This window comes from Odocoileus virginianus, chromosome 18, assembly GCF_023699985.2.
Source record: "Odocoileus virginianus isolate 20LAN1187 ecotype Illinois chromosome 18, Ovbor_1.2, whole genome shotgun sequence".
In the NCBI taxonomy this organism is placed as follows: Eukaryota; Metazoa; Chordata; class Mammalia; order Artiodactyla; family Cervidae; genus Odocoileus; species Odocoileus virginianus.
Genome location: NC_069691.1, coordinates 17067096 through 17092906, shown reverse-complemented (window position 1 = coordinate 17092906; position 25811 = coordinate 17067096). Strand labels below are relative to the sequence as shown.

The 25811-nt window shown below is 42.1% G+C and overlaps 1 protein-coding gene across 1 annotated transcript in view; it reads left to right on the top strand.

The window, feature by feature from the left end:
* Window positions 1-12387: 12387 nt before the first annotated feature.
* The window catches only part of PIP5K1B (phosphatidylinositol-4-phosphate 5-kinase type 1 beta), a 323645-nt gene continuing 310221 nt past the window's right edge, over window positions 12388-25811 (top strand). The window contains exon 1 of the mRNA XM_070480384.1: window positions 12388-12940. The gene's annotated coding sequence lies outside the window, so the exon portion shown is untranslated. The remainder of the gene's footprint in view (window positions 12941-25811) is intronic.

The window sequence follows — 25811 nt, the reverse complement described above, 5'->3', positions numbered from 1 at the left end:
TGGAGGAGGGCATGACAACCATTCCAGAATTCTTGCCTGGAGAAGCCCCATGGACAGAGGAGCCTGGCAGGCTACAGTCCATGGGATTGCGAAGAGTCAGACACGACGGAGAAACCAAACACAGCACAGCAAAGTCCAAATAATATTTCCTTTGGTGATAAGACATCCATAACATAATCAGTCTTCCACTGTTGACTGTTGAACTTATTTCCTGCCACTATTAATATCAATGCACTGAATAGTTTTGTGCAATCATTATTTAAGCTATATAATGTTTTAGAATATATTCCCCAAAGTAGGATGTCTGGGACATAGGTAATAATAATTGCATATTTCTTGTTAGCTGCTCTCTAAAATGACTCTGCCAGTGTTCATTTGGTGTATTTATTCCCTCAAAGTGTCATCAACATTAGGTTTTGAATTATTCCTTTGCTTTCAATAATTTAAGGGATTTGGAGTCATGGAAAATCTCAGCCCTGTTAGGGACTTGACATATCCTTTCTGCCTCAACTGCTTCATTGTGGGATGTAAATAATAAGACTACTTTTCTGGGTTGGGACTGAATGAGATAGTTCAGATGAAGCAGCTGGCACAGTACACAGGTGGCCAGTGTCTACTCCACGTGCCTTAGGGAATTGGAGGTACCTTAGAGCTAAGAGTCGGACACGACTGAGCGACTTCACTTTCACCTTTTACATTCATGCATTGGAGAAGGAAATGGCAGCCCACTCTGGTATTCTTGCCTGGGGAATCCCAGGTTCGGGGGAGCCTGCTGGGCTGCCCTCTATGGGGTCACACAGAGTCAGACACGACTGAAGCGACTTAGCAGCAGCAGCAGCAGGAGCAGAGCTCCCACTCTGCTTTTTCCTTTAATTGCTGCTGAGGTTATGCATTTTGGGGGGTAATTATATATCATGGGAATACCCCTAGAATATTTAAAACCCCCCCAGTCCCCTCCTGTGCTTGTGCTAAATTACTTCAGTCGTGTCTGACTCTCTGCGACTTTTTGTGACCCTATGAACTATAGCCTGTGAGGCTCCTCTGTCCATGGGATTCTTCAGGCAAGAATACTGGAGTGGGTTCCCATTTCCTTCCTACTCTTCACCGTCTCCTCTGTCTCACAGGATGCTTCAGTCTTGAACTAGAGTCCTTTCTATCATCCTTTCTTTGTTTGCCACCTGGTTCAAGGTGATGTTTGCTATCACTGTGGCATCCAGACTCGAGGTCCAGTGTTAACAGGATATAGCCTAGCATCCTCCTTACAAACCCAGAGTCCCAGACTTACAGACGCTCTGAGTTTAAAAGAAGCCACAATGGTTATTATCCAACTTTCCCTTGGGTGCTCGACAGTTTCCAATCAGCAAAAATGGTCTTTTTTAAATTGATTAAATGATGCCAACTGGATAAATGGGCTTCCCTGGTGGCTCAGTGGTATAGAATCTGCCTGCAATGCAGGAGACCTGGGTTCAGTCCCTGGGTCAGGAAGATCCCTTGGAGGAGAGCATGGCAACAAATTCCAATATTCTTGCCTGGAAAATTCCATGGACAGAAGAGCCTGGCAGGCTACAGTCCATAGAGTCACAAAGAGTTGTATGTGACTGAAGCATCTGAAAAGTAGCAGCATTGGATAAACACTATGATGAATTTAAGGTGAGGCTAGAATGTGGTCTCTCTATTCTTGGCCCCCCAGGCAACACAGCATTCTCATCCACTATAGTCAATTCTCAAATAAATTATATTATCACCTAGCCAATTTGTGAAACATCTTTGAGAAATATTTTAAGTTCTGAATGTCATAATTAGTAGGCAGCAGTCTTCTGTTAATAGAACTCAGTATTTTATTTAATTGATTTTTCCCATATAGTTTATATAGTTATGAAACATCTAAAGTCTATTTCCTTCTAGTTAATAGATGGTGTATAAAACTAATAAATCAAGAAATAGAGATGAGTATATTATAAAAATGGAAACTATTACAAAAATAAGAAACACAAAAATTGGGAGGCAAAAAGGAGGAGAGGATGTGGGAGTTAGATTAAGAAAAGCAGAACTGTATTATTTAATGTTAAAATGAGAGTCAGATGAAGAACAAAAAACCAGAAACTTAAAAATGGTATTCTCTAGAACTAGAGGTTGGATGGTGAGTAGGAAGAAAAATCTTAGTTTTAAACTCTTATATGGTTTGAAATTTTTTGACATATGTATGTTGCTTTTTCCTTTTTAAAAACTGCTTTATTGAGATTAATTTACATACCATTCCATTCACCCACTTAAAGTGTACAATTCAGTGTTTTCCAGCATATTCACAGAGTTGTACATCCATCACTGCTATCCACTTCAGAACATTTTCATCATCTCCCCCTAAATCTACTACCTAAATCTATTTTACCTATTCCCTGGTGGCTCAGATGGTAAAAGAATCCTCCTGCAGTGTGGGAGATCTAGGTTCGATCCCTGAGTTGGGAAGATTCCCTGGAGAAGGGAACAGCTACCCAATCCACTCCACTGGTCCGGAGAATTCCATGGACAGAGGAGCCTGGCACGCTATAGCCCATGGGGTCACAAAGAGTTGGGCATGACTGAACAACTTTCACTTTCACTTTCAGATCTATCACCCATTAGCAGTCACTCCTTATTTCCCCAGGAAGTCCTTCTCTCCCTAGCTCCAGAGAACCCCTAATCTATTTTCAGTCTCTATAGATTTGCTCATTTTGAATATTTTATATAAATGAAATCAAACAACTTATGGACTTTGTATCTGGCTTTTTTTCAGTTAGCATAATATTTTCAAAGTTCATCCATGTAATAACCGTACCAGCACTTCACTCTTTTTTATTGCTGAATGATATTCCATTGTTTGGATATACCACATTTGTTTATCAACTCATCAGTTAATGGCAAGTTGGATTGTTTTTATGAATTTTCCTGTGGATGCATGTTTTCATTTCTCTTGGGCATATACCTGGCAGTGAAATTGCTGAGTTATATGGTAACTATGTTTAATGTTTTGAGGAACTGTCAGAGCATTTTCTAAAATAATTGCATCATTTTATATTCCCACCAGCAACATGTGAGGTTTGCTTCTCCACATCTTCACCAATACTTGCTATGATATCTTTCCAATTTTAGCCATCCTAGTGGGACTGAAGTGGCATTTCATTGTGGTTGCGATTTACATTTTCCTAATAGCTAATAATGCTGAGTATCTTCATATTCTCATTGGCTGTTTGTATTTCTTTGGAGAAATGTCTATTCAGTTCCTTTCCCCAATGCACATATTATTTTCACCATTAAAAAACAGTATAATATATCTTAAATCCTAGTAAGCAAATACTAAATGTTTAAGATAATAGTCTCTGAGTGAAGAAAATTGAGCTATTTCTTTTTTCCTTTTCCATTTTTTCCCCTAAAATTTTAAAACAAACATAACTTTTAATCATCAAATATTAATGTTTCCTTTTTCTTTATCTTTTTTCTGATTTAAAGTAACACAAGGAATTTTTTTAAAGGAGACACAATATTAACCTAAAAGCAATAATAACTAATATTTTAGCAGATTTCTCTCCAAGATATTTTACTAGAAACCTTCTATACTTTTTGAGGTTGTAGAGTATGTGCAAATTTAAATTATGCCTTTTGTTTTTATTCTAATGTAGAAAAGAAGCCCCTGCATGTTAAAATTCTTTAGTCATTTCTTCTGAGAGTTTCTAAAGAAAATGCCACTATATCTTTTGGTGTGCAGAATGGTCATGAGAGAGGGCTCCTTTCTCACACTTGTTGATTTAAAATTGAAAAACAGTGAAAGTTACTCAGTCGTGTCCAACTCTTTGAGACCCCATGGACTAGTCCATGGAATTCTCCAGGCCAGAATACTGGAGAGGGTAGCCTTTCCCTTCTCCAGGGGATCTTCCCAACCCAGGGATCAAACCTTTAAAATTAAGGGGAAAAATTAGGTCTCATACGTACATACTGTCCCTTAACCTGTGGAAAACACAAACCCAGTAGAACTTGGAGAGGACATAGCCTGGTCCTTGCTTCCATCTGATGCTCTCTCCCCACTTAAAACAGGAAAAAAAAAAAAAAAAGAAAGGAGTCTTGTGCAGTAGGAAGAAGCTTGGCTGCTCTCCAGCCTCTTCTAACTTAGATCTTCATGGTGTGGCTTTGCCTTTGGTTTAAAGTATTCGCAAATCCCCACGGTACCACCAATTCCTGTATTTTTCCTTACAGAGTATTTGTTCTAAAAAAAACTTTTCTTGCTTTCCCCATCCTCTTTCTCTTTGCCTCATTATAACTCTTTCTCCTGAAATCACTCATGCCATTAGGACAGGTTGACTGTAGATAGAGCTATGACTTAACCTTTCTTCTCATTCTTTTTTTTTTTTCCTTCCAAAGCCTCCAAAGTTGCCAATTGCAGCCACTTCAAATGGAATCTGATTGCGCAGATTCCATTTCCTCCCATGATGATGGAATCAATAGCCCTCTCCTTGTGGTGAGAGCTCGGGAAAGATACTTTTTATGCACTTGCTTCACGTGTTCCATTTTCTGTAACAGTATAGGCTGTTGACTCTTTATGTTCCCATGCACGTCCACAAGCACTTCCTAGACCGCAAGACCGTCCCAAACCACACATACAGCAGGCTGTTTCTAGCCTAAAAATGCAGGCGAAGCACCAGGACCCAAGCATCAGAGAATAAATCTGACTGCCAAAAACTCTCCCCAGGTCTCCAATCACAGCTGTGCAAAAACAAACAAGATGAATGATTCATCTTTAACTCAGCACATTGGGAAGAAAATACAGTGCTCACTGACACCCGTGCTCCCCTCTTCTTCCTAAGGACAGCACCTAGACATAGCTTTCTAGGCTTCATGCTGATAGGTGGGACCATAGACCAAGTTCTGCCCATTGGATTAAGGGTGGATTCAATATTTGCCACTTCCATAGCTGGAATCTTATATCTTTTGCCCTCTCTCCCAGTTTAGTAGGGATTTTGGAGGGCACTTGTTGAAGATAAGGTGCCACCAGATGGAAGCACCCAAGGTCCCTGAATGCAGGAAGCCAATCCCACTACCATATTGAACAGAATCATGAACAAGAAATGAACCTTTGTTATAGTAGTCCACGTTACCTGAGGATTGGGGCTTGTATCTTACATCATTTGCATACCCTGATTAACACATTTCCTTTTTCTATCTCCCACCCCCGTAAAATATTCTACGTTGCTGATAGCTTGTAGACAATGTCTTTAAAAAGGGATTACAATAAGGGCTCCATTTTGCTAGCCACTCATTCAAATTTAAACATTACCAAGAAGAGACACTTGCTAGTAAAATTTTGCCTAAATGGTTTCAAGTCTGGGAAAGTCCAAATTTTTTGGGGGGGGGAATAAAAGCAAAAATCAATACTGTCTTCCTGGTGCATTCACATGGTGAGGTGTTGTGGGGAACCAGAGAAATCTTAGTGGAGGCTTCACTGGTTGACTGAAGTTAATGTTTGCTTCTCTTCATCAACTATGTATTATGTCATCAGCATCTTGGCCCCGCCAGCTGCCTCTCCACATGGGGTGCGAGCTCATCTCACTCAGACTGCTAGTACCCGAGCCCTTCCTGAAAAGGCCACAGGAAGGTGTCACTTACACCCAGGGCATCGTGGGTGATTTGCCTCTGTTTAGGAAACTCAAGTGTCTTTGTTGACTTCATTACCTTTCCTTCTTTTCAAACCTTATTTGTAGATTCCATTGTTTCTTGGTATTGTTTCTAGTCCTGTCACTCTTTTTAATACACTTCATTTTTGGCTGGGCTGGGTCTTCACTGCTGTGCGCAGGCTTCCTCTAGTTGCAGTGAGCAGGGCTACTCCGTAGTTGTGGTGCCCAGGCTTCTGGCTGGGGGCTTCTCCTTTTACAGATGGGCTCGAGAGCACGAGGGCTTCAGTAGTTGCAGCCTGTGAGCTCAGCACTTGCTGTTTGAAGGCTCTAGAGTGTGAGCTCAGTAGTTGTGGGGCAAGGGCTTGGTTGTTCTGAAGTATGTGGGATCTTCCTGCACCAGGAATTGAACCCATGTCCCCTACATTGGCACGCAGATTCTCAACCACTGGACCATCGGGAATGTCAACCTGCCATTCTTTTATTGTGTCCCATTTCATTTCAAGTGTGCTCTTTATTGATGAGAAACTTAAATGTTTCAAGAAGGTAAAACACAAACCGAGTATTTCACATGTTAGAACAAAGCAGACTTTGACATGAAAAACTGGTGCTTAGACATGAAAAGTCCAGAGCCTATTCTGTTGGCCACTTCCTAATGCAGGGATAAGATGGAAGCCCTAGCTTTTGCTCCTGGTTCTATAGCTGATTTTTGTGACTTTAGATAGACTATTCTAACACACTGTTTCTTGGGATATAATCATTGCAATAGATTTTGTGAAGTTTTGAGGAACACCACTGATTCATTTCTGTCTTCTTCCTACTTTAAGCTTTTCAATCAGTATCTCCAACCAAAAGGGGATTTCTTTCTCTCTTATGAATTATGAAGACCTTATCTTTCAGGTTCTTTAAAACCCAAGTTTGGACTTAATACACAAACTATGTGTATAATTTTATATGCCTTTAGTATGCTTTCTTAAATGCAGCTGGATTCTCTGTGCCATCCTCCCAATTCTCTATATTTCCTTCTTTATTCTCTTCATTCTGCTATTCTTTTGCTTCTTGTTCAGGCTTCACATTGAATGCTATTAAGTTTATGTTGTTTTTGCAACTTCTGGGCAAGGGGAACATTAGAAAAGGTATGTGTGTGAGGTCTGTAACAAGAAAAAAAACTATTGAAGAGAAAAAGAGTAACTGAACTCCACAGAAAAGAGTGTACAGGCTAGCAGAATTTAGAAGTTGAAAAGGCATATGTATTTTTTAAGTGTAAAAACAACATAATATCAAAACATTTTTTAATCTTAGAATTCCCCTACCCTAGCACAGGCACTTTTCTTTTTAATTGTTTTCTTTTAGTAGTTGTTCATGTGCACATTTTCCCACATAATTATAATCTCAATGCATGTAACTTTGTATTTTGGTATGAATTTGTTACAGAAATCTTTCTTAACTCTTTTTCATAGTTTCTAGATGAGTTATCAGATATTTGGGCAAACATTTTTAGGGTCAGACCTGAATGCCTGCTAACAGTGGGCCTCCAGTTTTCATATTGTTTCTGGCCAAAAGATGGAAACAGTAGCTGGTGTCTTGAGAGGATGATACCAACATCCAGGCAAAGAGTAATGAGTTAAATAGGGCTTGTAGGTGCTGGAGTTGCGTATTTTCCAATAGAAAAAAAAATAAATAAAACACCTTAGGAAAAAGTACCTAGATGTTGGGAATTGCTTGAGAAGGACTGAGACACATGTACTTCTTCTAAAGAGTCCTTAATATTCACCCCCTCCAAGTCTTGCACTGTTTATGTGTTGCACGAGGCATATAAGGATCATAGACTATCAGGCTTGTAAGTGACCTTTCCCAGAGCATCTCATGCTACACCCTCATGATACATACATGAATCTGAATGCAAAGAATCTGGAGCCAAGAGAGAATGCAGACTTCACTGTTGCTGGGACAGAGGTGGGATGAGAAAGTAGGCCTAGGGCTCCTTGTTCAGTGCTGTAGGATTAAGGGAGAAAGGATGCAGCAGGACAAGAAAACAAAGTTAGAGGAAAGGAAGATGGTCCAGGGAGAAAGAAGAGATGGAAGGGAGTTGGGGGTGAGGTTTTCAAGCCTTTGCTAATTTAAAGAGCAAACCTGAAATTAGAGAGTATAAGGTCCCCTAGGTAAATGCACCCTCTCAAATGAGCATCTCAGGTTATACAGGGGAATCAGCTAAGCATTTAACTTATCTGCTTAGAAATGAAGTTTCTAGAAAGAGAGGACAATGTGATGAAAGACGACTCTTCAGCAGTTGTGAGGGATGCAACCTCCTGCTTTACTGTTTGATGTGCATGGAGGCAGTGCATGTCTTCCATGTGGTTTCTTGAGAATTTTTCCTTGAAAAATAAGTAACAATTGAAATGCTAGAATTACCCATGGTTGACCAATGTGCCCCAAATTCCCTCTAACACCCTTCTAGGTATTTACTGGACTTCAATTTGCCCTTGAGATATCATCAAAGAAAAGGTTAAATATGCATTAGCAATATGGATAAACTTAATTTCCCTCATTTCATAGAGAGATTCAGAAAGGACTTGTAACTAGTCCAAAGTTCCATAACTTAGCCATGCAGAAAGAGAAAGGTTGTGAGAGGCAGATGGAAGTATCTGATATATGAGTGAAGGTTTCTCGGACCTTCTAATTTGGCCCAGCTGCCAGCGGCCACCTAAATGCAGCCAATTGTGTGACTCTAGTTGAGACCCAGCTGAGCCCAGTTGACTCACAGGCTCATGAGAAATAGTAAATGGAGGTTGTTTTAGGCTGTGAGTTTAGAAGTGGTTTGCTATGCAGCAATAGATAATTAATTGAAGTCAGAACAGCAACCATGTTTTATTTCACCCAAATCTTTGAGTTGGGTGGGTGGTTCTGGTCTGGGCCAAGCTTGGCAGATCTCATTTGAACTTGTTTTTACTTCTGCAGTCAACTGAGGGCTGGCTGGTCAAGGATGACCTCAACTTCAATGACTCAGCTCTGTTCCACAGGGTCTTTCATCCTTCAGTGGGCTTGTTCTCCTGCTGATGGCAGAATTCCAAGAACAGAAGCAGAAATGCACACAATAAAAAAAAAAAATAGACTCCATTTTTTAGAGCAGATTTGGTTCATTGCGAGATTGAAGGGAAGGTTCAGAGATTTCTCATATACCACCTGCTCCTACACATGCATAGCCTCCTCCATTATCAACATCCCCCACCTGAGGGGCACATTTGCTACACCTGGTGAACCTACACAGACGCCATCATTATCACCAAAGACCACGGTTTACATTAGGATTCATTCTTAATGAATTTTGAGGTTTTGGACAAATGTATAATGACATCTTCATTGTTGAAGAATCATACAGAGTGGTTTCTCTGCCCTAAAAATCCTCTGTGCTCTGCCTATTCATCCCTCCCTCCAACTCTGACAGCCACTGATTTTTTACTGTCTCCATAGTTTTGTTTTCTCCAGAATATCATATAGTTGGAATCATACCATATGTAGCCCTTTCAGACAGAGTTATTTCACTTGGTAATGTGCATTTAAGTTTCTTCCACGTGTTTTTGTGGCTTGATAGTTCTCTCTCTCTTTTTTTAAAGCACTGAATAATATTCCATTTTACCACAGTTTATCCATTCACCTACCAAGCAAATCTTGATTTACTTCCAAGTTTTTGCAATTTTGAATAAAGCTGCTTTAAACATCCACATGCAGGTCTTTGTATGGACGTAAGTTTTCAGCTCCTTAGGCTATATACTAAGGAGTATGATTGCTAAATCACATGGTAAGAGCATGTTTAGTTTTGTAAGGAAGTGAAAAACTGTTGTTCAAAGTGGCCATGGAACTTTGCATTCCCACCAGCAATGAATGGAAGTTCCTTTTGCTTCACATTCTCGCCAGCATTTGGTTTTGTCAGTGTTCTGGGATTCTGGAAATTTTAATAGCTGTGTAGTGATATTTCCTTGTTGACAAACATTTTTCAAACCTCCATTTACATCAAGTCTGCTACTGCCCCACTGATCAAAGTAAAGCAGATGATCGAACAGAGTGGGAGGGGACTACAGAATTAGAAAAAAGGACATGGCTAAAGGGACGTCATTAACTGGGGCCGTTAATGCTATTAAATCTGTTATAAGAAATCTATGCCTGTTTCGCATAGGGGAGTACTAAATAGCATTATTAAGATTTTAGACTAAGATCTGAAATCAGTTGGAAAAATTATACTCGGAATCAAGTAAAACAATTAGATAAGCATTATCTGATTTTTAAATATTTCCAGAGTTTATGGCCAAGCCACTATTGCTAATGGTTCAGTTCAGTTCAGTCGCTCCGTCTTGTCTGATTCTTTGTGACCCCATGGACTGCAGCACACTAGGACTCCCTGTCCATCACCAACTCCCAGAGTTTACTCAAACTCATGTCCATTGACTTGGTGATGCCATCCAACCATCTCATCCTCTGTCGTCCCTTTCTTCTCCTGCCTTCAATCTTTCCCAGCATCAGGGTCTTTTCAAAGGAGTCAGTTCTTCACACGAGGTGGCCAAAGTATTGAAGCTTTGCAAAGCTTCAGCATCAGCCCTTCCGATGAATATTAAGGACCGATTTCCTTTAGGATGGACTGGTTAGATCTCCTTGCTGTTCAAGGGATTGTCAAGAGTCTTCTCCAACACCACAGTTCAAAAGCATCAATTCTTCAGCACTCAGCTTTCTTTATTGTCCAACTCTCACATCCATACATGACTACTGGAAAAATCAGAGCACCTAGAATCCTGTTTAATAGTGTTAGCTCTCTAAATAGCCAGTGGGCATTCTGCTTTGTGAGTTTGCTCTGGAAACTGAAGGTTGTTGGCATCTGTGCTTTACAGAAGTGAATCAAACAGGGTTTTAATGGAAAAGGAGGACAGGTGTGTACATGTGTGTGTGTCCATTTGTAAGTAGTAGAGGTGACCACATCTGAGCTATTATTTTAATTTTTATTTTATCTGTTTTTATCTCCTCAGCATTCCCAGGAAATATCGAGAACTAACTTTGTATTTTCACTTATCATTACCTCTCTGGGAAGCAGATTTGTTTTCTGCTCCTTGGATTTCAGAACAAATATCGGAGAAGCAGAGGAGGAACTGGGATTACCATCCCCAGATCCCAGCAGTCTGCTGCTTAAAGCGGTATGCTGCTGCCCTCTACACGGTGATTCACACCAGGCAGATGAAGGGTTCTTTGATCTGTGTCTCTTTCCTCCACCCAGGCCTCTTTAGACCCAAAACGAACTTTGTTAGTCCAGCATTTCTGGGAATTAAGGAACCAGTGTTCTGGCCTGTGGGTCACTTAATATTTTGGGGTCTCAGTTTTTACTTCTGTGAAGTGATCATGCTGGACTAGATTTGTGTTCCTGCTCCAAGGCTTTGAAGAGCCTAAGATGCTAAAACCAGACACAAGTCACAGGGTCCTAAACAAGAGATGCCCTAAAACTCCCAGGGGTGGCCTGACACATCTGGAAGAGGTATGCTAGAAAAAGTTTAACAGATATGTGTTACTAAGGAATTATTGCCCTCCATTCTGAACTGGGAAGTACAAGATTTCAACTCAAAAGAGAGGTTTTTTCATTTGCTGAGAACTAACAGAGTATCCTTTCAAGCAAATTCATTTTGGCTCACCCATTAGGCAGTATCTGAGGATAAGAACATGAAAGGTTGGTTTTCTTGGACAGAATGTATCCTACGTTTCCCACGAATGTGTTTGTTTTTTAAATAAGCATAAAGGGGAAGAATCCACCTGCAATGCAGGAGACGCAGGTTCGATCCCTGAATGGGGAAGATCCCCTGGAGAAGGAAATGGCAACCCACTCCAGTATTCTTGCCTGCAAAATTCCACGGACAGAGGAGACTGGCGGGCTACAGTGCAGAGTGTTGCGAAGAGTCGGACACGACTGAGCGGCTAAGCAACAAGGTGGAAGGAAGTGGTGAGGGTGAGAAATACCACTTGCTGTGATCCGGCTGGGAGAGATCCGCTACCTTTTCGGTTCCAATTAAGCATATGTAGGTATAGCTTCCATGATAGCAGCTCCCTCCTCCTCCCCCTCTCCCAGACCCAAGAGAGTCCTTTAGACCTGGCCGGTGTCCTCTCTGCTGCTGGACTGACGTCGGGTGAGATTACGAGGGCCCCACGCCCTCTCAGCGCTGTCAGTAAGATTTGGCCCGAATCCTCATCACCGACCATCAGTGCCTGACGTCCCACCAGCCTTCTCTCTCCCAGGACCCCTTCTCCTACCTATTTCTACCTGTTGGGTAGGTCTTACTTCCTGGGAACACGTGCTGCCTTCAGACTGCCTTGCCCCTTCCTGGTTAAAGTGGGGGGTTCGGCGCAAGCAGAGTCCAGCGGGCAGGAGACCAGGTGTCGAAGAGTTTGGTGGTCCGAGGAAGCGGGAGCCCTGTCCCAAACACAGCCCTGTTGTCCGGGGCTGCAAGACTTTGAGCACCGCCGGGAAGCCCTTGGCTAGCCCTGCAGGAAGCGGCTGGATCTAGGGGCCCACGCCACCCCCGCTCTCTGTCTTAGGCACGCGGCGGCGGGACCAAGCGCCTTGTCCCCAACGTCGACTCGGACGCCCAGTCCTACTGCGGTACAGGCTCCCGCCGCCGCAGCTGCAAACCGGTCTGGCTTCCCTGCAGGGCGTGCGGGGATGGAACGAGGGGGTGGAGAGAAAAGGGGAAGAGCCTGGGCGGCCGGCGGGCGGGGCCTGCAGCCTCTCAGAGCCGCGGCCGCCGCCGCGCAGCCCGCTCTCTCCGCTCCTCGCTCCGACTCCGGCGCGCTCTGCGCAGGAACCTGCGCCCAAGCCCGGGGGCGCCCTGCTCCTCAGTCCCCGGCCTCCGACCCCGACCCCGAACGCGCCGCGGCCAGAGTGCGCCCGGCGGTGGAGCCGCTCAGAGCAGCGGGGGCTTCGGCTGCTGCTCCGGGCTCAGTCTGGCCGCAGGACCGGCGGGGAAGGAAGGGGAAAGCGGGGACACACTCTGGCCGCGGCGCGCGCGCATTGCACACTCGCAGCCGCGCGCCCCCGCTGAGGCGCGTCCGGGGCGAGTTTGGCCCCGCGGCTCGGGCCCCGGCACCTGCCGGCTCCGCGCGCTGCGCCCGGGCCCGGGCCCCGCCCCGCTGACCCCCCCCCCCTTCCCCCCCACGCCCCTTGCCTGCGCGGCTCTCCTTTCGACCCGGGGAAGAGACAACGTCCCGATAACTTGCACGCTGTGGCGCAACTGGTCTCGACACCGGAGGTGCCCGAAGGCTGTCCCGGTGAGGTAAGTTTCCTGCGCGTCCCCTGCCCCTCCTCCCGCGACCCTCCTTTTGGACTCGAGCTTGGGGGCTCTGAGTCTCGGATGAACCCTGGCGATCTCTCGACGCTCTGACTTTGTCCGTCTGGTGCTGGAGATAGGGCGGAGGGGGTTCGCGTGGCCACTGAAGCGGGACCTTCATTCCTCCGGGCCACGGCTGCGCGCTCCCCGCGGGCACCCACTCCGCTTACTACCCGGATCCCCGGGGCCGCAGTGACACTGGGGGTCACTCTGGGTTCACAGGACCCGGAGCCCCCTTCCCTTTTTCTGGGTAGTCAGCTGAGTTTGGCTGCAAAAAGAGAACTCTCCCACCACCCTCTCCGGATATTAAACAACGCGAACTTGTTAGGCGCCCCTGGGATCTCAAGAGGGGCTTGCGAGTCGATGTTCTGGTCATTTCTGGCGCCGGGAGCCGGATTGAACAGGTGCGGCGTGGTTTCAACCTAAATGCAGCAATATACAGACTTCTGCGTTTCCCTTGTTTCTCTTCCCCAGCCGGGTCAACATGACGCTTCAACAGCTGGGACTGGGGGGTGGGAGTGTGGGGGCACCGGAGAGGGAGAACTCCGGGGTTTGATTTGCCAAACCGGTGCCAAGAGTCACCTAACAAGACAACAAATGGCAGCTTATCGTTCATCTATGCAGATAAGCCTGTTGTCAATTCTAACTGCCCCCCCCACCCCCAACTCACTTGTCTCCGACGCCCGGCATGGTTGGATGGAAACCTGTTCCAGAGTTGTTTGGATAGGCTGATGAATTTTTCCTTCTAATCAACTGAAATCTGGGTTGTTAGCAAGGAAATGCTAGTTACTATGATTTTTTTTTTTTTTAAGGCAGCTAGCATGTTGCAGAACAAAAATACTGCGCACCCCCACTCCCCCACCCTTCTATTTTTCTATGATAGTCTCAGCCTGCCAGGGGCCCTAGCTCTAAGGTGAGTGACCCTTGAGAGGCCGGTTGGGCCTAAGAATGTGCTAGTCACCCACAAAGAAGCAGCAGTCTCCCCATCAGTACTACCGAGCATGGGTTTGGGAAACCCTTGCTGCCCTTCCGGTGAAAAGCATCCGCCCAGGCTTCTCTGTCTCTTCTATGTAAAGGCTGAAGTCCTGGGAGTGGAGAAAAGCCAAAGGGTTGGATTCCTTACCACTTTTAATGTGATGAAGTATAATAGTGTTCATGGAAGCTTTTGTCAGGGCATTTCCAGTCGAAAGGAGGCCCTAGAAATAAACCTTTCTCAGATAAGTCCTTGCCAGTGGGAAGTTGAGGAAGCAGCAAGCATGATCTCTGAGCTGAGGGAAATGGTGCCTTCTGTGGAGACTTAGGAAAACTGATGAGAAAGCTGGTAAGACTGAGACTGATGCATAATGATGTCTTAGTTGAGGAGGAACACTTGAAAAAATGAATAAAATCTTGTTATATCTTTGTCCAAATAAGACTAGAGGGATTTGGTAATACCTCACATTTGCATCAGTGCCTTGCTTTGTAGATGCTTTTTCATATTCTCTGAAAGGGCTGACCTGGTGGCTCAGTGGTAAAGAACCCGCCTGCTAATGTAGGAGGTTCAGGTTGGATCCCTGGATCTGGAAGATTCCCCAGATAAGGAAATGGCAACCCGCTGCAGTATTCTTCATTGGGAAATCCCATGGACAGAGGAATCCCATGGGCTATAGTCCATGGGGTTCCAAAAGAGTCGGATTTGAGTTAGCAACTGAAACAACAACAACCTTTTCTGAAAAAGTTTTAATTCTGACCATTTCTGGGGGAGGCAGGGCCAGAATTGTTAACCAGATATTCACAAGAGGAATGTGAGGCTCACAGGTTTAATGACTTACCAAGGTAACAAGTGACTGGAATTAAGAGTTGAAGCCAGGTTGTCTGAAGTCATCACCACCACTATTATCATCCACCCAGTGCTAGGTCTGTACTTGTATAAGGTTTTTACAGTGGCCAGACATTTCTACATTTATTGTGGTTTGCACGGTCTCACTGTGAATTACTGTTCAAATTTCAACAGATAAGAAAACTGAGGTTTAGTTTTGTATAGTATCATGTCTAATCTAGTAGAGTTTACAAGACTAGAACTCAAAGCTCTTGATGGCTGGTCCTTTGCTTTGTAGATTGTGACATTGTTTCACTTCTGACAGCAATGAGGAGACATCATGGGATACAGGACATCAGGGACTGTTAAGTATGCTTGCTGGTGACCTGGGTTCTAGTTCTGGCAGTATACTTGACTGTATGTTTTTGTTTAGTCTCTAAGTCGTGTCTGGCTCTTTTGTGACCCCATGGACTGTAGCCCACACGGCTCCTCTGTTCATGGGATTTTCTAGGCAAAAACATAGGGGAGTGGGTTGCCATTTTCTCCTCCAGGGATTTAGCTGTATAACCTGGACCAAATCCTACCACCTTTGAGCCTCAAGTATCTCACATATAAAACAAGAAGTTTGCACTGAGTTATTTTTCTCTTTCTGGTTTTAGCATTCTATAATGCTTATCAATAAATTTGTAATCCAATAAAATCATTTCTCTAGGGGAAAGAAAATTTTTCACCCTGTATTAACTGATAGGTAATCCAAATTACCTGTTCCACTTGTAATTTACTTCCCCTTCATCACATACCACTTAATGAGGTGGTTCAGATGGTAAAGAATCTGCCTGCAGTGCAGGAGACTTGGGTTTGATCCTTGGGTCAGGAGGATTCCCTTGAGAAGGGAATGGCTACCCACTCCAGTGTTCTTGCTCAGAGAATGCCGTGGACAAAGGAGCCTGGTGGGCTACAGTCCATGGGGTCACAAAGAGTTGGACATGACTGAGAGATTAACACACATTTCCCCTTCATCACATGCCACTTAATGAAGGGAAAGAAAATTCCAAGGGTGCTTTATCTTAGCATCTATATTGTTTAGTATTATTGTTTTACTTGGAAATATTCTCAGGGGCTGCACTACTCTAAAATAAATGTCAAGATTTACCTGAATATTATAGACTGTCAATTCATACCTTCATTTATTTTTTTGGCTTTGGGATTTGATATAGTAAGTAGTCAATGAAGAGTTGAATGAAGGAGGATAACAAAGCATCTTACCATCCTTAGAAAGAATCTCATCATGTCAATTCCCAGCATCTGCTGACCCATAAGGTAATTTACCTCTGAGAGGTGTGCCTCCTGAAGCTGGCAGGTGCATGTTGTGCCTTTCCTTCCCGAATACATCGAATAAAGATGAGTTTTTATTTCTCGGTGTAGACCATAAGCTGACATCTATGTCATTCTCTTTTGCTTGCCTCTTGCCTGCCTTAGTTGTTAGTAATGTGCAACTGGCTGAAATATACATTCCTAGAAATTGACTTGTGCCCTTTCCTGAAAGAATATGTCGAGATGAAGACACCAACCATTCTTATATTTGGGTAACTTTCAGCATATGCTAATACTGACTCGTGGTTTCAGAGGAGGAACCTAATTAACAAAACCAACCTAGTTTCTCTTCCCTCTAAGAATCCTGTTCTCTTTCCACCCATCCTTCCTATATGCACAGAAGAGTGTTTTAACTTTTAGAAGATGATGACATAATTAGAATGGGTCTTACTGATTCAGCCATGGGGGGATTGAGGTAGATTTCTTTCGGATAAAGAATTCAAATATTAACTGTTTCAGAAACTTGGGCCTTTTATGGGTAAAATACTGAGGCTTGGAGAGATGAATTGACTTGCTTGTAGTCTCACAGATGTTTAGCAGGAGGACTATGGCTAATGTGAAATTCTTAAAATTCTTGCTTTACTAGGGGTTCTATGGTGAGAGTGCATTTTTGACTTCTAGAAATCAGATTAACAGAAAATTTCTGTTTACTAGTAATTATTCATGAGGTGTCACATTTCTAATGGTTTCGTATTTATATTTTTACATCTTCTTGTCCAAACAGATAATAAAGGAGGCAATGTCCATTTTCATCCATTCACTATGATTCTCTTGGCTTATATATGTATCACTAGACTCAGAATTAGTACTTTGCTTCCACCAGTGCTTGGGGAGAAGGAACTATATTATAGAAATACAAATCTATGGTAGTTTTCCAGACTTTTCTTCCTGGTTAATAAAACCAGAAGCCACAGGCTTTGTCATACATGGATAAAGTCATAAATATGGATATATTTAATTTGAATATTCATTTAAGTTGTACTTCTGTTAAATGGTGTGAGTCAGAACATTTAATATCCTGGAAAAATTATTCTTTTCCCCTATGGCTAGAGCCTTCATTAGTTACTCTGTAAAAATCAAGCCAGAAATATATTTGTTGCAGTAACATGTTCTTTTTGTATCAAGCACATTAACTGGGGTTGGAAGGAGTCCTTTTATTTTTCTAGAAGCTGCCCAGTTAGAACTGTACATTATGTAGCTCAGCTGTTCATTTGTGGACTTATCTAAGGCAGTTCTTCTAAATGCCAGGGAAATTGAGGAGGGGAGAAACCTAGCCTTTTGTTTTATTTAGTATTTTTCTTTTTTTTTTTAAATGTTAAGCTTAATCTCTTGATGACATTTTTGAAGTACTGTTTAGTCAAAATTGGCTGCTATTGACAAAGCGTTTTATTCAGTCAGTTTCCTTTCAGGGTAAAAGATTAGGCCAGGGAACCAGCCTTAATATTATGTATTCCATTCTCAATTGTAGCTACTTGTGTCTGACTTCGTTAGAGGGTTGTGTGTGTGTATGTGTGTGCATTAGTCACTTGGTCACGTCCAACTCTTTGTGACCCCATGGACTATAGCCTGCTGGGCTCCTCTGTCCATGGAATTTTCCAGGGAATACTGGAGTGGGTAGCCATTCTCTTCCCCAGGGGATCTTCGCAACCCAGGGGTCGAACCCAGGTCTTCCATATTGCAGGCAGATTCTTTACCATCTCGGCCACCAGGGAAGCCCATCAGAGGTGTATAGGGAGATAATATAGGAAAACACTGGAATCTTACCCAAATTAGGTTACTCTTGGGAAGATTTGAAAACATAATAACTGAGATGTCTTTACATGTCTCATCAACTGACAGTTCTTAGGTATCGTCATTTTTAAGTTAAACCTGTGTTTGAAAGACAACTCCATGAAGTGTGTATTCTTCTTTTAGAAAGTCTTCTGCATTGTTTATGGGATGAATTAACAGTAGGTGTGCAGTATGTTTGGAGGAGTTGACTAATGGGTGAGTAAGTTCTTGAGACCTGTTTCTCTAAAGGTTTTAGAAAGTCAGTTATAAAATTGTGTATTGAACTACATAGCATTTGTGTGTAGTATTGCTCCCACTAAAAATGGGCTTGTGTCTTTCAGTAGAGTTTCTTCAGGCAAGGATGGGGCTTACAAGCACCGCAGGCCCAGAAAGTACAGTATAATTACCTTGAATTGGAACAAAAATCCCAGGACTAAAGACCCAGGACTGTAGAAAATTCCTCTGTTTTGTAAGAGAAAGGTGATACTTAAGCCATTGCTAGCCAATAATGTTGAGCAAGGGGTTTAGGAGGAAATTATAGCTAGCCATAAAAATGTGTTTCTTTGCTTCATAGATTTGCACAAGAAATTCAGTAGATTCTACTTATTGAGTAGTGAATTTTCTTTCTTTCTTTCTTTCTTTTTGTTTTTTTGCTTAAGTATAGTTGATTTCCAATGTTACTGATTTCTGAGGTACAGCTAAGTTGTACATATATATATACACACATACACACATGCATTCTTTTAAAAATTCTTTCCATTATGGTGTATCAGAGGATATTGTACATAGTTCCCTGTGCTGTACAATAGGACCTTGTTATTTATCCAGGATTTTCAACAATTAAAGCATACTTTAAAAAAATACTATGATCAGCATAAGTGTCTCTTGATCGTTTGGTCATAGCATTTACTGATGAAGTAAGGAAACAAAACAACAATAAAAAGAAGCAAAACTATGACCAGCTTGAGGAAGTGGTAAGTGCATCATAGGTATTTAGCTAATATTTGTCAGTGGGAAAGGTTAGGCATCACATTTGTTTATTTTTGTATTCTTGGGACTTAGCATTATGTGTGGGAAAAGGTGGGGATTTAATAAATATATACTGAACAGATTATGAATTTACATGAAGATTACTCTTCAAAACCTTGAGACATTTCATGATTATTCTGATTTTATTATTTTCCAGACCCTCTTTGAAATGTCAGGCAAACTGATAAATACTAGTTTTAATAGTTTATAGTAGTCCTTCTTTTTACTTCATAAATGGTATTTATTCACCAGACCACCAACTTTTTTTTAAGCAATGTTCCTAGGAATGATTTTTTTCTCTTCCTTAACAGAAATAATCTAAATAGGAAATCTGTTCTTTCTACTGTTTATAATTATCAGATAAACATTTTTAAAGCTCCCAGAGTGGCGTAAGAGTGAATTTGGTTCAGGATACATAGACAAGAATGGACTTTAAGCTTCTCTAAGTTAATCAATTTAAATGTCACCTTCTCTAGACACTTTCCCTGATCATCTAACCTAAAGGGGACCTTTTTCATATCTTTTCTTCACCTATCACAGTAGATACTTATACATTTATGTATTTTACTTATTTTTTTTATCACCTCTACTCAAACTCACACTCAAGATTATAAACTCCTTAAAGGTGGATGTCATGGTTCCTTAACATTGCTTATCAAGAAAATGCTTGACATACAGTAGGTGCCTAGTAAACATAAGTCAGTGAATGAATAGGTCCCATTCATCCTGTCAAGATGAATTGGGCCACCACTGAGGTTTCTCAAGCCAAACAGTTTGAGTTGTGAAGATTGTTCTTAAAGGCTGGTTATGACAACTCCATGAGAATGACAGCTGGGTCCTCCAGAAGAAAGGAACGTGATGGTTTAGGTTCTGGCATCAGTATGAAGAGGTATCTCTATTTAAAGAGTTCTTGCTTTTTCTTTTTCAAAAATAACAGAACAAATAAGTAGAAATTATGAAGCATAAGACAAAACATTAGGAAACTATTAAAATAAGATCTGAAAGTACCAAAATCCCAAACATATATAACTCTTAAGTGAGATACTATTGTGATAATATACAGGGCAACTTCCTATGACACTCCGGGGAAACCTTCCCAACTTTCTTTTTAAATGTTTTTAAATGTTAGTTAGACATAGCAATTACCCAGTCTCAGGAAGAAGCCAGGTTCTTGGGTGTTGTCGCTAGAACTGAGGACTTGTTAGAAATGCAGATTCTTACATTGTACCCCAGGCTAACTGAGTCAGAAACTCTGGGGATGGGGAGCAACAATCTGAATGACAAGTGTTTCTGAAGCACACTCAATATTGGTGTGTGTGCGCATGCGTGCGTGCTCAGTTGCTTCAGTCACGTTTCTTTGCAACCTTGTGGACTATAGCCCGTGAGGATCCTCTGTCCATGGGGATTCTCCAGGCAAGAATACTGAAGTGGGTTGCCATGCCTTCCTCTAGGGGATCTTCACAACTTAGGGATGGAACCCGCTTCTGCTGCATGTCCTGCATTGTGGGTGGATTCTTTACCCACTGAGCCACCTGGGAAATCCCAATATTGGCAGGAAATGGTAAACCCATTGCTCCAAATCTAAGCCTCCTGAAGTGCTTGGTATTCCCAGGTGAATTTCAGGGTGTGTGGAGAGGGTGCCATCTGCCTGCTCTAGAAATACCAGAGGAGAGATAGAGCCAGTCTTGGCTTTTCTCACATCCTTATAGAACACAAGAGAACAACTTCATATGACTGGATTGGGTATCAAGGACTTGAGATAGTATAAACAAGCTCTAGATAGTCACTGGTCCCTGCCAAGTGGTGGGTACTCCCAGGGCTGGGAGATGCACCAGGGTATGTGGGTGATGGGAGGAAGATATGTACTCCATGCATAGCTTATGTTTGGGTGTTGCTTCAGTAGGGTGCCAGGTGGAGGAATGATTTTGAGAGCTAGTGGTTGTCTCGGAAATAGTGGTTTGCTGACAATTCTGAGTATTTCAAGTCAGTTCAACATACTAAATGTTGATGGAATCCTTAGCCAGGACAATATCAAGTGCTAGGGGGTATATAAAAAAGCATAGCATTTTCTGGCTCCACTGTGTGGAGAACTTGCTCTGTCCCAGGCACTTCTCAAGTGTTGCTTCTTCTCAGTTTCATCATGCTCCTGATGGTGGACTACAGCTTCCTCACTGATAAAGGGGAAATTGGAAACCTGATCGGGTTAGGTGCATGCTCGTGGACACAGAGTCAGTAAGAGATGGTTCCATCTCTGGATTTTCTGATTTTAAAGCCCTCGTTCTTTTCTCTGTTTCAAACACTTGTGTCTCAAAGTGTAATTTTGGAGTGAGAATTTAAAAAGAAAGACATAGTGAATGTAGAATTTACATCTCCAACCTAGGCCTCTCTATGAGCACTAGATTACATAATTGACATTGCACTTGGCTATCTCAAAGGCACCTCAAATTTTTCATGTCCAAGACCATAATCCTGATCATTTCCTGCCTTGTCCTCTTGCTTAGCTCTGTGATGGACATCTCTAGTCACTGCCTCATAGGAGATAGAAACTTGGAGCTATCCTTGACCCCATCTTTCTCATCTACCACATCTAACTCATCACCTATTTCTGTCAGTCTTGCTTGCTGAATATCTCCCTCTTCCATCTGGTTCTCATAGTTTCTGCTGATTCTGCCCTAGTCCAACTTCTCATTTCTCTGCTGGATTCTACCCATCACCTCCCCGGGCTCCTGAGTCCACCCTGGCCCTCCTCTAATCCATCATCCATCCTGAAGCCAGAGCAATTGAAGTGGCTGGAAAGGACTGTAGGTATGCTGGCTGGATTCTTACCTCTCACACCCAGGCAGGCCATTCAGAAAGCAGACACATTTTGGCCCCTGGGGCTCTCCAGATCTGTGGCTTTAGAACTCTTGCACAAGTCTGAGGACTTGCTCTTCCAAACAACATCCTACTTTGATGGTTTTGCTTCCTGGAATGTGGTCAGGCCATGGTCATAACTATAGTTGGCTGCCCTTAACAGCCGCAGGATGAAGACTCCAGTGTGATCCTAGGGTCTTGTCCAAGCCTCACCAAATGCCAAGGTTTTGTAGTGCACTTGGGCTTCACTGGTGGCTCAGCAGTAAAGAATCCAACTGCCAGTGCAGGAAATGCAAGAGAAATCCAGGGGTTCGACCCCTGGGTGGGAAGATCCCCTGGAGAAGAAAATGGCAACCCACTCTAGTTTTCTTGCCTGGAAGATTCCATGGACAGAGGAGCCTGGTGGGCTACAGTCCATAGGATTGCAAAGAGTTGGATGTGACTGAGCAACTGAGGACACGTGCATTCTAACAGGAACCAAAAACTGCTATTGAGATAAGAGATAAGGAGTTAGTTAAAGGCTAAAAACATTATCTTTGATCTTCTAGGTATTTTTAGAATGAATATGAAACGGGATTGTAGGATCCTTTAGAGACCAGTTAACAGAAATTAGCTTACGCTAAGCTTGCTTTTAATCTTTGCACATGGCTTTTTCAGTTACTCAGTGTCCCTTGAACTGTAAATAATAGAGAAGTACAAAACTCTGTTAATCAGCTTGGGCTACCAAAACAAAGTAACAAAGACTGGGTGGCTTGCAAAAAACAGAAGCTTATTTCTCACAGTTCTGGATGCCAGCATGGTCTGGTTCTGGTGAGAACCCTCTTCTAGGTTGCAGACTGCCAACTTCTTTGTCATCAAATGGTGGAAGGAGAGCAAGAACCCTCTCTGGGGTCCCTTTCATAAGAGCACTAAACCCATTCATAAAGGACCCCCCCTACATAGCCAGGTCACCTCCTAAAGGCTCCATCTTCTAATACCATCACACTGGGGGTTAGGATTTCAAAATATGAATTTGGGGGGTGGAGTTCACATACACAGCCCTTTGTGGCCAACTCTGCCCTTTAATAAGTGCATTCTATGTTGAAAGCCAGGACAGACATAGACATATAGATAATGTATTCAAAACAAAGGTTCATGGAACAATATTTAGCCTCGACTGTGTGAGATGTGCTCTTGTTGTTCAGTTGCTAAGTCATGTCCCTTCTTTGCAACCCCATGGACTGCAGCACACCAGGCATCCTTCTCCTTCACTGTTGCCTGGAGTTTGCTCAAACTCATGTCCATCGAGTCTATGATGCCATCCAACCATCTCAGTCTTTTCCGATAAGTTCCATCCCACCTGCAACCTCTACCAAATACTGATCTTGATCTGCCATGTTGGTTTTACTCCCCGTTGATGGGCTAAGACCTGCAATTTGGAAGACATGAATCTATGCTCTTGTCCCCTGCAGTGCTGCCTTTACAGAAGCTCAGACCAGAGGTGAACATTCATTGAGGGCCTCTCTGTCATTCCCCATCCACTGCTCTTTCCATGCTTGTGGGTTCAGGGAGGGTTGTCAGTTAACGACCCTGTAAGACTCTCCCTGCAAAGTTTTAACTTCTGTCAAAAAGCATTGTGAGATTGGAGAGTAGGTATCTCATAGAACGTGGTGTTGGAGAAAATTAACTCATAAAACCACTTTGTCTGCTATACAGGGTAAATCACCTACAGTGATGAAATACAACCTTTAAACTGGGGCATGGTTACATTTTTTCATAGAATGCTCATTCAAAAGTTCCTAATAATTTATTTTAGCAAGAACCTAAATAGTGCTGTAAGAAGAAAAATGAAACTAACCTAAAAAATATGTCAAGAACAGTTTGACAGCATGTTTTTTTTCTCCTGCCTGAAATTCATTGAGACATCAAGTGTGGCAATTTTAATTGGCCATTCAAGCATAAAATGAAAGGCGCTTAAAATAGGGAACGCTTATTTTTTTTTAGTAATTTATTTATTTTTTTATTGAAGGATAATTGCTTTACAGAATTTTGTTGTTTTCTGTCAAACCTCAACATGAATCAGCCATAGGGATACGTATATCCCCTCCCTTTAGAACCTCCCTCCCATCTCCCTCCCCATCCCACTCCTCTAGATTGATACAGAGCCCCTGTTTGAGTTTCCTGAGCCATACAGCAAATTCCCACTGGCTATCTATTTTACGTATGGTAATATAAGTTTCCATGTTACTCCTTCCATATATCTCACCCTCTCCTCCTCTCTCCCCATGTCCATAAGTCTGTTCTCTATGTCTGTTTCTCCATTGCTGCCCTGTAAGTAAATTCTTCAGTACCATTTTTCTAGATTCCGTATATATGTGTTAGAATACGGTATTTATCTTTCTCTTTCTGACTTACTTCACTCTGTATAATAGGTTCTAGGTTCATCCACTTTATTAGAATTGACTCAAAGGTGTTCCTTTTTATGGCTGAGTGATATTCCATTGTGTGTATGTACCACAACTTCTTTATCCATTCATCTGTTGATGGACATCTAGGTTGCTCCCATGTTCTAGCTACTGTATATAGTGTTGCAATGAACAATGGGATCCATGTGTCTTTTTCAGTTTTGGTTTCCTCAGGGTATATGCCTAGGAGTGGGATTGCTGGGTCATATGGTAGCTTTATTACTATTTTTTTAAGGAATCTCCATACGATCTTCCATAGTGGCTGTATCAATTTACATTCCCACCAACAGTGCAAGAGTGTTCCCTTTTCTCCACACCCTCTCTAGCATTTATTGCTTGTAGACTTTTTGATGATGGCAATTCTGGCTGGTGTGAGGTGATACCTCATTGTGGTTTTGATTTGCATTTCTCTAATAATGAGTGATGTTGAACATCTTTTCATGTGTTTTACAACAGCGAACTCTTGACTACTCAGAACTTTGGGGAGGGCTGTTTATTTCTAGAACAAATTTCTTGATTGCTAAGGGTTTGCTTACTCAAGAATCCAAATTTATCATAGCCAATTTTTGTATAGAAAATTTCCCCAAAGTTGCTACTACCTTCCCCGATTCTTTAAAAGATTTTACAGCATAGAGTATATCTCATTTGTTATAATAAAGTGATAACTTTCAGATTCATTCAGGGATATAAGGCTCTTTGCTATTGTACCCAGTGGCCCCACTTTGCTAATTTTGAAAATCTTACCTGCCTTTTTAAAAATATTTTTTGACCCCGTTTCTGTGACTTTCAACAGTGATAACCCTTCCACTCATTGTTTGCTACTGCGAGTATGTTGTGATCTTGGGAGCCAAATAACACCTATGTTATCTGAATTGTGTTTCCCAAATAGACCCATCTTACATTTTGACTTGAAACTTATTTTAAGAAAGAAAAAGTAGCTTTTTTAGGGAAAATCTAAAGCAAGCAAGCTTTAGTTTTTCTCCTTCATTTAGTTCTTTGGCCAATAAAGAGTATGGTTTTCTTATCTATTGTTTTTTGGGCTAAGATAAAGTGCTACCTTTTTAGGCTGAGATATTCATGGTTTCTTTTTTATTTGTATAAAATATTTGTGTGTGTTTACTACATTATGGTCTAAAGCACACTTTCATAGGCTTCCCCTCCCCCCCATTTAATTTAAACAGTCATAATTTATGGGTGTAATGGTGAGACTTTCATTTTGAAAATTTTATGCCTTTGGAAGTTATAGATTACCAAAGGTATCTCATGTTCCATTGAAAAAATTGCATAGAAACTTCTCCAGTTTCTCTGATATCCATCTTCTATTGGAAAAAGTAACTTTAATACCTACAATAAAACAAGTGAGGTGAATATGAAAATTTTAACTTATTTTTAAGAAGTGGTAAGAGCTAGACTGTTCTTAGGCTTATGCATTCATATATGGAAACAGTAGTGTCATTGCTTTGACAAGCTCTCTTTAAATGCTCTTTATTGTTTTTCCCAGTAGTTTAGGCAGAGTGGTGAAGATTTATGGAAAATGCAAAATCTAAGG